Below are 10,540 nucleotides of genomic sequence, written 5' to 3'. Positions count from 1 at the left end.
TTTTTTTTTTTTACTAGAAGTCCTGCTTTATCTTTTCCTTCATAATGGATTTTTCTCCCTTCAGCTTGTATAGTGATAATTTTAGTTTTGTGCTTTCAAGGTTATTTGATTCAATGTCTTGCTGAGAGTATTTTTGCACAGGTCATTCATCAGGATATCTCCCATATACATTCTTTTATTTTAATCTTCCCTGTCATTTCTTATTCTGTTACTATTTCTCTTTCTCTTATCAGTCAAAATACTGTTACTTTCCCTGTTATGATGGTCCTGCTAGTATCTCATAAAACCATGGATCATATTTATTGTAGAAATGCAAATAGTTACCCATTTATTCTCCTAATAATAAACAACAGGTCTTCTAAAAGAAACACATCCAATGATCTGGATATATATTTTGTTCTCTTTAAGTCACTATTTAAAGTCTTACTTGTGTCATACTGGTCCATGTAAAGAAATTCTCACACATATGGAAACCTAATTCTAAACCTATAGAAAGAGCTCTCAGTTCCCAGGTGTAAGAAATCATTCAAGGAAGGGAAGAGGCCAGCATGACTGAGCCAAGACATGCTGCTGAAACTAAAGAGCAAGATGGAACTGCACAGGCAATGGTAGCAGGACAGACATGCTGGGAAGATTATAGGGATGCTGTCCAGTTGTGTAGGGATGAGGTCAGGAAGGCCAAGGCACGGCTGGAGCTGAATTTGGCAAGGGATGCAAAGAATAACAAGGAAGGCTTTTACAGGTATGTCAACCAGAAAAGGAAAGTTAAAGAAAGCTTCCCCTGCCTGATGAACAGAAATGGTGGCCTAGTAGCAACAGGCAAGGAGAAGGCTGAGGTACTCAACAATGTTTTTGCCTCAGTCTTCACTGGTAACCTCTCTCCTCACCCATCCCAAGCTGATGGACCACAGAATGGAGACCAGGGGAATAAAGCCCCTCCCAGTGTAAGGGAAGATCAAGTACGTGACCACCTGAGGAACCTGGATATGCACAAGCCTACAGGACGTGATGAGATGCATCCCAGAGTCCTGAGGGAAATGGTTGATGGAGTTGCCAAGCCACTCTCCATGATATTTGAAAAGTCATGGCAGTCAGGTGGGGTATCTCGTGACTGGAAAGAGGGAAATACTGTGCCAATCTTTAAAAATGGTAGAAAGGAGGACCTAGGAAACTACTGACCTGTTAGCCTCACCTCTGTGCCTGGGAAAATCATGGAGCAGATCCTCCTAGGACCTATGCTATAGCATGTGGAGAACAGGGAGGTGATCTGATGCAGTCAGCATGGCTTCACCAAAGGCAAGTTCTGCCTGACCAACCTAATGGTCTTCTATGATGGACTGACTACATCGGTAGAGAAGGGAAGAGCTATGGATATCACCTACCTGGAATTCTGCAAGGCCTCTGACACGGTCCCCACAGCACCCTTCCCTCTAAACTGAGGAAATATGGATTTGATGGGTGGGGTGTTCGGTGGATGAGGAATTGGTTGGATGGTCACATCCAGAGAGTAGTGGTCAATGGCTCAACACCCAGATGGAGACCAGTGGTGAGTGGTGTCCCTCAAGGTTCCGTACTGGGACCAGTACTGTTTAATATTTTCATCAATTACGTAGACTGTGGGATCGAGTGCACCCTCAGCAGGTCTGCAGATGACACCAAGCTGAGCGGTGCAGTTGACACACCAGAAGGACAGGATGCCATCCAAAGAGACATGGACAAGCTGGAGAGGTGGGCCTGTGAGAACATTTTAAGGTTCAAAAAGGCCAAGTGCAACATCCTGAGCCTGGGTCGGGGCAACCCCCAATATCAGTACAGGCTGGGGGATGAAGGGATTGGGAGCGGGCTTGCAGAGAAGGACTTGGGGGTCCTGGTGGATGAAAAGCTGGACATGAGCCAACAATGTGTGCTTGCTTCCCAGACAGCCAACCGTCTCCTAGGTTGCATCCCCAGCAGCGTGGCCAGCAGGTCGTGGGAGGTGATTCTGCTGCTCTGCTCTTGTGGGACCCCACCTGGAGTGCTGCATCCAGCTCTGGAGGCCTCAGCACAAGTAGGACGTGGTCCTGTTGGAGTGGGTCCAGAGGAAGCCACAAAAATGGTCCGAGGGCTGGAGCACGTCTCCTACAAGGACAGGCTGAGAGAGTTGGGGTTGTTCAACCTGGGGAAGAGAAGGCTGTGGGGAGACCCTACTGTGGCCTTCCAGTACTTAAAGGGAGACTATAGGAAAGGTGGGGAGAATCTCTTTAGCAAGGCCTGTTGTGACAGGACGAGGGGTAATGGTTTTGAACTGGAAGAGGATAGATTTGGACCAGACAAGGAAGAAATGATTTGCTATGAGTGTGGTGAAACAGGGGCACAGGTTGCCCACAGAGGTGGTAGATGCCCCACCCCTAGAGACATTCAGTGTCAGGTTGGATGGGGCTCTGAGCAACCTGATCTGGTTGAAGATGTTCCCGTTCACTGCAGAGGGATTGGACTAGATGACCTCTAAAGGTCTCTTCCAACCCAAACCGTTCTATGATTCTAATATATAGACCAATAAATGAGAATAAGAAGACACATCCATTAATAAACTGAAATGTGGTGTATTGTTAAAACAAATACTTTTGGAAATGGATCTGGCTTATTTGAAGTGGGAAATTAGTGAAAGCAACCAGATCAACTTGATTTGCGTCAGGCACATCTGAGATCTCAAGTTTTATGGAGTGATTTTCTAGAGGAGACGAATGTCAGTGCTCGTCTTGGTTAGGAGGTGGCTTGGACCTTCAAATGTTTTACTCACATATGAACAGGCCCTGTCAGGAGCAGCCAAAGCTCTTACAAATGTTTATGCAAGGGACAGATTTTGACTGACATACTCAGCTCTGGGAGAAAAGTGCCTTCCAGTATATTAAAAATACATAGCAAAGATGTCCATTTATTTTCATTACCTGCGTGAACTTGAAACACAACAATCCGTGGACCTTATCTTACAAAACTCCTTAACAGATGCTTGCTTACTGTTGCCTCTGTGCATAATGTTAAAAGCGTTTGATTAAAATTACTTCTATGTATGTTTTTGTAATTTACAGTGAATACTTGCCTCTGACAAGTAGTGACTATGAGAAACTCAGGTATTGCCTATTAACTTTTCCCCTCAGATGTGGCTGTGTATTGAATGAGCTGTAGTGATTCTACAATTATTCCTATGGTGGAAAGAAAAAAACCCAAGAGCAACAACAATGAAATAAAAAGAAAATGAAAATTGTGAAGATTAATCATATTATACATTACAGCAGATCAATCCTATCTCCCACCCTCTGAGATGATTTTAGAGTTGGGGATGTGTTTATGTTATTACATAGATCATTTCATAGTGAGCAAACAGATATGCTTCTGCTTCTTCCATGTTAAATGTGGTTGTATTTTATGCCCAGTGATTCCTGTGTAAAAGGGAAGCCAAGTGGCTTTACTCATTTGGTTTCCACTGCTCCACATAGAATCTGGTTCTCCTCCTTTTAAGAGAAAGTTCATTTAACTTGGAATTATGTGCAAGAATTTGGTTAAAGACTGCACGCAGAGGCTGAAATAGGTAAATCAAGAGCTGCCTTCTTTCCAGTACAAAGGTAGAAGGAGAAGGACAAACTACACAAAGATTATCAAGAAGAGGAAGTTGATGAGGCCTTCTACAGCCAGCTGGAAGTAGCCTTACAATTGGAGGCCCTGGTCCTCATGGGGGACTTCAACCACCCTGATATTCTCTGGAAAAGCAACACGATGAGTCCAGAAGGTTCCTGCAGAGCATCGAGGACAACTTTTTGATGCAAGTGGTAGAAGAGCCAACTAGGCGAGATGTGCTGTTTGAACTTATACTAACAAACATGGAAGGCTGGTTGATAATTTGAGAGTTGGGGGTTGCCTTGGCTGCAGAGACCATGAGATGGTTGAGTTCAGGATCCTGCATGGTAGAAACAAGGCAACAAGTCAGGGTTCTGGATGAGGAGTTCAAACCTGCTATATGGGGAGGAGGGGTGGAAGGTGAAAAGCACAGTCTTCTTATGGACACTTTGTAAGATAAATAAATAAGCAAATAAATAAACCTCTTGTGTACATTTGATATTGATACCAGTGACCTGATTCTGGCACATGGGATTTTTCAAAGGTGCTGTACTGTTTTTTTCTGGAACAGGAATAATTTTCTTCATAGTAGCTAGTAAGTGGCTATGTTTTGGATCTGTGCTGAAAACAGTGTTGATAACACACGGGTGTTTTTTTAATTGCTAAACAGCGCTTACACAGAGTCAAGGCCTTTTATGTTTCTTCACACCACCCTACCAGTGAGTAAACTGGGGAAGAAGCTGGAAGAGGACACAGCTGGAACAGCTGACCAAAGTGACACCCCATACTGTATGACATCATGATCACCATCAAAACTTGGGGGGGAGGAAGCAGGCCATGGCTGCCACTGCTTGGGGACCGGCTGAGCATCACTTGGCTAGTGGTAAGTGATTGAAAGGGAATTTTTGCACCACTTGTTTTTCTTGGTTTTGTTTTTCTTTGTGTTGGGGTTTTTGTTAGTTGTGATTTTTTACTTATTAAACTGTCTTTATCACAACCTAAGAGTTTTCTCGCTTTTACTTTTACAGTTCTCCCTACCAGAGTTGAAACACAATATACACACATGGAGATTCAGTATCCATCCACCTCTGAGATAGAGTTAAGGCAGGATTGAGGGCCAACAAACAAAGACCTCAGAAAAAGATTTGCTGAAACAAACAACGAATGTTGATGTTTCTTCTGCATTCACTAATAAGTGGGAGGAGGAAATTTTATCATGAAACAGCTGAGACATCTCTGTTCTGTTGCATCTCACAAAATAGTGGAGAAAAACTTTTTCTTACAAGAAGTACAAGTTGTTTTCTTCTCGCCTTACTTGGATCAAGGGAAAAGTACCATTTATGTATTAAGACTGTCCAGTGAAAGAAATTATTGGCTTGCCAGAGAGACTGGACTTATATTTTGTAGGTAATAATAGCCACAGCATTTTTTAGTCACTTCTTGATTTAAATATTATTGTTTTCTTTTGGCTTTAGAACTAAACAAAACATTCTTGCTTATAAGCACATCAAATCAGCTCTGAAGGGCTCAGTATTGACTCTTTTATTCCCTTGTGTAAGGCTCTTTTTGTTAATGATTTCTTTTACGAATATCCAACAATTATGTACAAATTATCTAGAGCTTTATAATTTATGGGAAGGACTGTTGCTGTAGCTGCAGCACCTTCAGTTTTGAATAGCCCCTCACTTGCAGGGTGGGTGTGTGCCTGCATATGTAGTTGCATGCAGTGTAAGAGACCAAGTGATTGCATCAGTCTTTGGGTGAGAGAATCTAAGGCTTTTGATATTGGTCTTCATTCACCTTTAAAAATCCTACTCCTCTGAGTCCTTGTGCTAAGATATTTATACCCAGTATATAACTGTCCGTTTGTCATTTTTCTATTAAGTAAGAAATAAATGTCAGCTCTGGGACATTTGACCACAACACACATGGAAAATCATGGATCCATCATGGTCCCAAGGGTTTCACTTCTAATAAATCTTTTTCTTCTCTTCCTCATAAATGAGATCTTTTTAGACAGGGTCTATAGATCATGTCAATAGATGGTCTTATTACAGCAGGATTGATCACTTCCTTTTGTAGATTTCAAGTCATGAAAATCATAAGTTCTTTTTTTGATGAGATCTGACAATGAACTTGAATTTATTAAATACTCAGATTCTCCCAGAAGAATTTGTTTTTAAACCTCCATCCACTGATGTCTTGTCAAAAGACCTCAGTGACAGTGCTCTACCTAAAAATCATTATTCACATCTGAATGTTTTTAATTCAAAATGAAAGTGGAAAATGCTGCAGTTTGAGGCAATGTGAAATCTAGTCTGAAAAAATAAATTATTTAAAATATGGGTATAAAATACTCTTGGGATCTCTGGAAGGCAAGGGTCAGGCTGTACAATACCTGCATTAGACAGAACTTTTACATAGTATTTTTCAAATAAATATTATGTTAGATGAAATTTTCCATCTTTAGTTCTATTTTGGGCTAAGGTGAATAAGAGGGTGAAGAAAGGTGGCAAAATGCTGCCAAAGCTAATTTAAGGGGTCAGAGAGTCTAATTATTTGGATAACTGCCTTATGGTCATGGACAGAAAGAAGATGAATGCAACAATGAGATAAGTAATGAACTGTGCTTATAGAGCTAAAATAAGGCCAAGCCGCATATTAGAGTACTGTACAAGGTGCCAGCATTGATTCCAGATGAATACAGGTACAAAAGAGGACAAAGTTTGTTAGATTTCTTTAGCAGCCTGTTGTTAAGATTGTTATATTATTCTGAGGACTAAACATTCAAGCTTACATTTTAACTGTGCAAAAAACCACATTCTTTTTTACCCACAGATTACGATTTTCAGCTTGGACTATATATCTCTTTAATCTGGACACTATTAACCGTCTGTTTTGTTTTGTTTTGTTTTGTTTTTTAAATCTGGTTCTTGATTTAAATATCATTGTTTCCTTTCGGCTTTAGAAGTAAACAAAGAAAAGACAATCTATTTACTGTGAATTTCTTGAAGTGATAAATCTGTTCATCATATCATTACTTCCACAGAGCACTTACAGTGTTAAAAAGAAAAAAAAAAATAGACCCAGCTTTGAAAGCTGATATTCTTACAATGCCTTTCAGACATCCCACCTGGCAACCCTATGTGCCTATGTTATGAATGTTTTCTGGCTCCCCCCAAAAAGGAACTTTGGACTAATGGTAGGACAAGGACTCTTCATTGTCTGGGGAGATTTTCTGTCGCTGTGAAATTCATTCTTAACACCCACAATACTGATTTATTTAGAGGTTACCTGGACCACAGCCAACTGAGAAAGGTTGCTTTAAGCAGTCAACATATACATTGTAAAAATAAATAAATAAGCCAGTTTTCTCCAATTCATGATCCCAGAGAGATTTGAAAATATGTGTCAGCTCCCTCTGTTAGCTCAATGTCACTTGTAACTGAGATCTCAGTTCTTTTCCTTTCTCCCAGATGTTTTTTACTGTATAAGCTTGGAAAACAGCTGCCATAAAACAGGGAAAACTATCTTCTAGGGACCACATATTTTAGAACATTTAGACAGTTTTCAAGGGGAAGTTCATAGTTTTACCCTTGTAAGGCATATGAATTACCAAATAAAGTGGTATTTCTAGTTATCTGACATATTCATAATCTCTACACTCCGACCCCCTGCCCAGAGCAAGCTCAGCCACAGCGTTAGACCAGGTTGCTCAATGCTTTATCCAGCATAGCCTGGAAACCCTCCAAGGAGGTAGATGGCACAAACTCTTTGGGCCCTGGCCCTATTGTCAATCCATCCTCTTATTTCCAGCCTCCCAGGCCTTTCTCTGCTTACTTCCCTCCAGGGCCCAGAACCTTCTCTGTAAAGCTGCCCCTGGCCGCCTGCCCATTACTTTTACCCCAGGTGATGGGAGCCCCATTGGGTCCTTCCTCCCACCGATCCCAGTCCTTCCAGATGGTAGCCCTGTCCTCACGGGCATCTTTGGTCTCTGCCCTTGGCACCACCTGCAAACCTGACAGAGTGCACTTTGTGACCTCCCTAAGTCACAGATAGAGGTGTTAAACAGGACAGGCCATAGAAGATAGCCTGTGGAACTCCACGAGGCACCATCCTCCAGGCAGATACAACCTAGTGCTTACCACCTCTGAGTCCAACTGTCCAACCAGCTCTTCAACCACCTGGTAGGGCACCCATATGGACACCCTAACTTGCAGCTTGGATAGAATGAAATTCTGGAGACTGTTGGAAGCTGACATCCCCTCTTCTCCACTTATCCAAGAATCCAGGCATTTTATCACTGAAAGCAACAAGGTTGGTCAGGCACCAACTCCTGCTCAAACCACATTGATTGTTCCCATCACCTTCTTCTCCTTCATGTGCCCAGAGATGTTCCCCAAGAGGATCCACTTCATGACTTTCTCAGGGAACAAAGTCAAACTGACTGGCTGGCTGCTCCCCACCTTTCTTGTCCTTTTTGAAAGTGGGTGTGATGTTTTTCTTTCTCAAGGCAAAAATTCTCGACTAATCTCCACAGCCGTTCAAAGATATTACACAATGGCCTTAAAAACACACCAGCCAACTTGCTCAGGTGCAGCACTCAAGTCCCACAGAACTGTATGGACTGAGTTTGTGTAGGTAACCTCTGAATCAACCTTATCTTCTGCGGGTTCTTCTGCTCCTTAAACCCTTTTTTCTAAGCACAGAGGCCTTGAAGATATTGGTGAAGACTGATTTTATTTTTTAAATTAGATTCTTATTTTCAAGGGGACTACAACATGATACTTTTCTGACAAAAATTTCTGTTAAATAACATCTGTACTCTAAGAAGTGTGTGTTTTATGTAGAGACACAGCCCATATACACAATAGATATACACATATAACCCCAAACCCCACACACATTTATGTGAGTGCTAGGACTTCATACTAGGAAACATAATAATTTTCTAGAAAAGATGTTGACAAAAGAGTCCCCGTAAGCTTCACAAAAATACAAATATTTTTGTTCTCAATTATCATCATAAGGACACCCATCTTTTTAATAAGAAAACTTCCCTTTCTTATATTTGACATGCTGTGTGTATTTTGTTTTATAGAAATGGTTCCAGTCTTGAAAGCCTTTGAAAAAAAACCCTGAGTGCCATTTAGGTGATATTCTGAAGACAAAACTAGCCCAAATTTTAATTTAATTTTTTTCTGTTATAATACATGATTTAACTAACACATATGCAGTAAAAGCAACAAAAATAATAACTGAATCACATGAGGAATTACACTATGCAAATGACACTGTACTATACCATGATTTTTGTGTACCCATTTAATTCATATATATGTGCCTAGCCTGAACAAAGGAGGGGAAGAAATCTGTATTCTATGGTAAACTAAAATTAATGTATTGCAAACCATTTACAAGCCACACATGATGAAGGTTGAAAAGCTTGTAGACTGTGTTATGCATTTAGTGAGAAATGCTACTAATGGTTGGCATGGTGACTCAGAATGAAAGCTCACTTGTAAATCATGGTGAACTCCAGAGACAGTGCTTTGATTCCTAGAGCTATCAGTCAAACTGAGAATCACAGCCATGGCAATTAGCAGCATGTTTCCAAAGCTCATCACAGAAAGCAGACTCATTGCTTCTTGGAGTGTTTGCCTTCCTGAAACATGCTGTAGCGGAGGGAGAGAGTATTCAACATGATCAACAGATTGACAATCAACAAAAGTCTGCTATAGGGAATTTCAAACAGGGTTGCAATCTCATTATAAGACCTCAGCAAGTTAGTCAATCCAATTTCCCTACCAGGGGTTACAGAAAGACATAGAAAAGCAGAAAAACTGTTGAGGGGTTATTGTGATGGTGCTGGTACAGCAAACTTGACAACTTACAGAAGTGTAAAGTTGTGTCTTTCTGTCCTTTCTGTTCTAATGCACAGCTTTACTTGGGGCATTGTTCTCATCTATGGAGTACTTTTGCAGTACTCCTGGGACTCAGCTCTGTGCAAGAATTCAGGGAATGTGCTGGTAGGAATTCGTATTTGCTTGTCTCCAAGAAAAAAACTTGGTTCAACAGCTGAGCTGGGAGGAAAGAGGAGGGCAGCACCTTTCAGCATAGGAAAGAACTCTTAGGGAAGAGGAATGTGGTGGTGGGCAGGGCAGGGCAGGGCAGGGCAGGGCAGGGCAGGGCAGGGAAGGGAAGGGAAGGGAAGGGAAGGGAAGGGAAGGGAAGGGAAGGGAAGGGAAGGGAAGGGAAGGGAAGGGAAGGGAAGGGAAGGGAAGGGAAGGGAAGGGAAGGGGAAAAAAATCCCGAAGTTATTTCCTGTGCCTGGTCCTTTCTTACAGCTGCAACTGATACCATAATTTGGAAAAAAATAAGAACCCTCTAAAACTGAATTTGTAGTTTTAGAAATCAGTCATTCATTATTGCAGTGCCAGGTACACAGTGGATCGCGCCACCTGATACGTACACCAAGTTGCTCGACTACAAGGGTCATATGCAATCAAAATAGATACATTCATTAGACTTCTAGGAAATTACTATCATATTCATACTATTCCTGGAACTCATTAATATATGTAAATGTCCTTAACACATACACATTCGTGTTCATTGGTGGTCTTCCAGGGTCCTCCAGAGGTCATTGATAGTCTTCCTCACCGTGTCGACTGGTTGAACTCAGTCTTTGGGCATGCTCAGTTTTTGCTTGATTACACAGTTCTTACTGATACTAAACTAGTTTATTCTAGCACATCTTCCTTACTTATTCTACTCAAGGATACAGTGTCTCCAGACTCCCTTCTATTTAATCACATATAGCAAATTCTATCTGTTCAGAAAGTTTTCCAAGTATTTCAGACTTAGCTATGTTGCTCCAATTAGAAGTGGACCATAAGTTCTTTTTGAACTCAGTATCACTACAATGGCCACAGTTACCTGGGCT

At 41.4% G+C, this 10,540-nt stretch overlaps 1 long non-coding RNA gene across 1 annotated transcript; it reads left to right on the top strand.

The window, feature by feature from the left end:
- Positions 1-1,622: 1,622 nt before the first annotated feature.
- Positions 1,623-9,124, top strand: LOC142050278 (uncharacterized). The gene is made up of 3 exons (XR_012657984.1): positions 1,623-1,728; positions 1,919-4,477; positions 4,623-9,124. It is a non-coding gene; the product is annotated as an uncharacterized LOC142050278 (long non-coding RNA).
- Positions 9,125-10,540: the final 1,416 nt, after the last annotated feature.

This window comes from Phalacrocorax aristotelis, chromosome Z (genome assembly GCF_949628215.1).
Source record: "Phalacrocorax aristotelis chromosome Z, bGulAri2.1, whole genome shotgun sequence".
NCBI classification, from domain to species: domain Eukaryota; kingdom Metazoa; phylum Chordata; class Aves; order Suliformes; family Phalacrocoracidae; genus Phalacrocorax; species Phalacrocorax aristotelis.
Note: the sequence above shows the minus strand (reverse complement) of the source record. Positions and strands in the feature narration are given on the sequence as shown.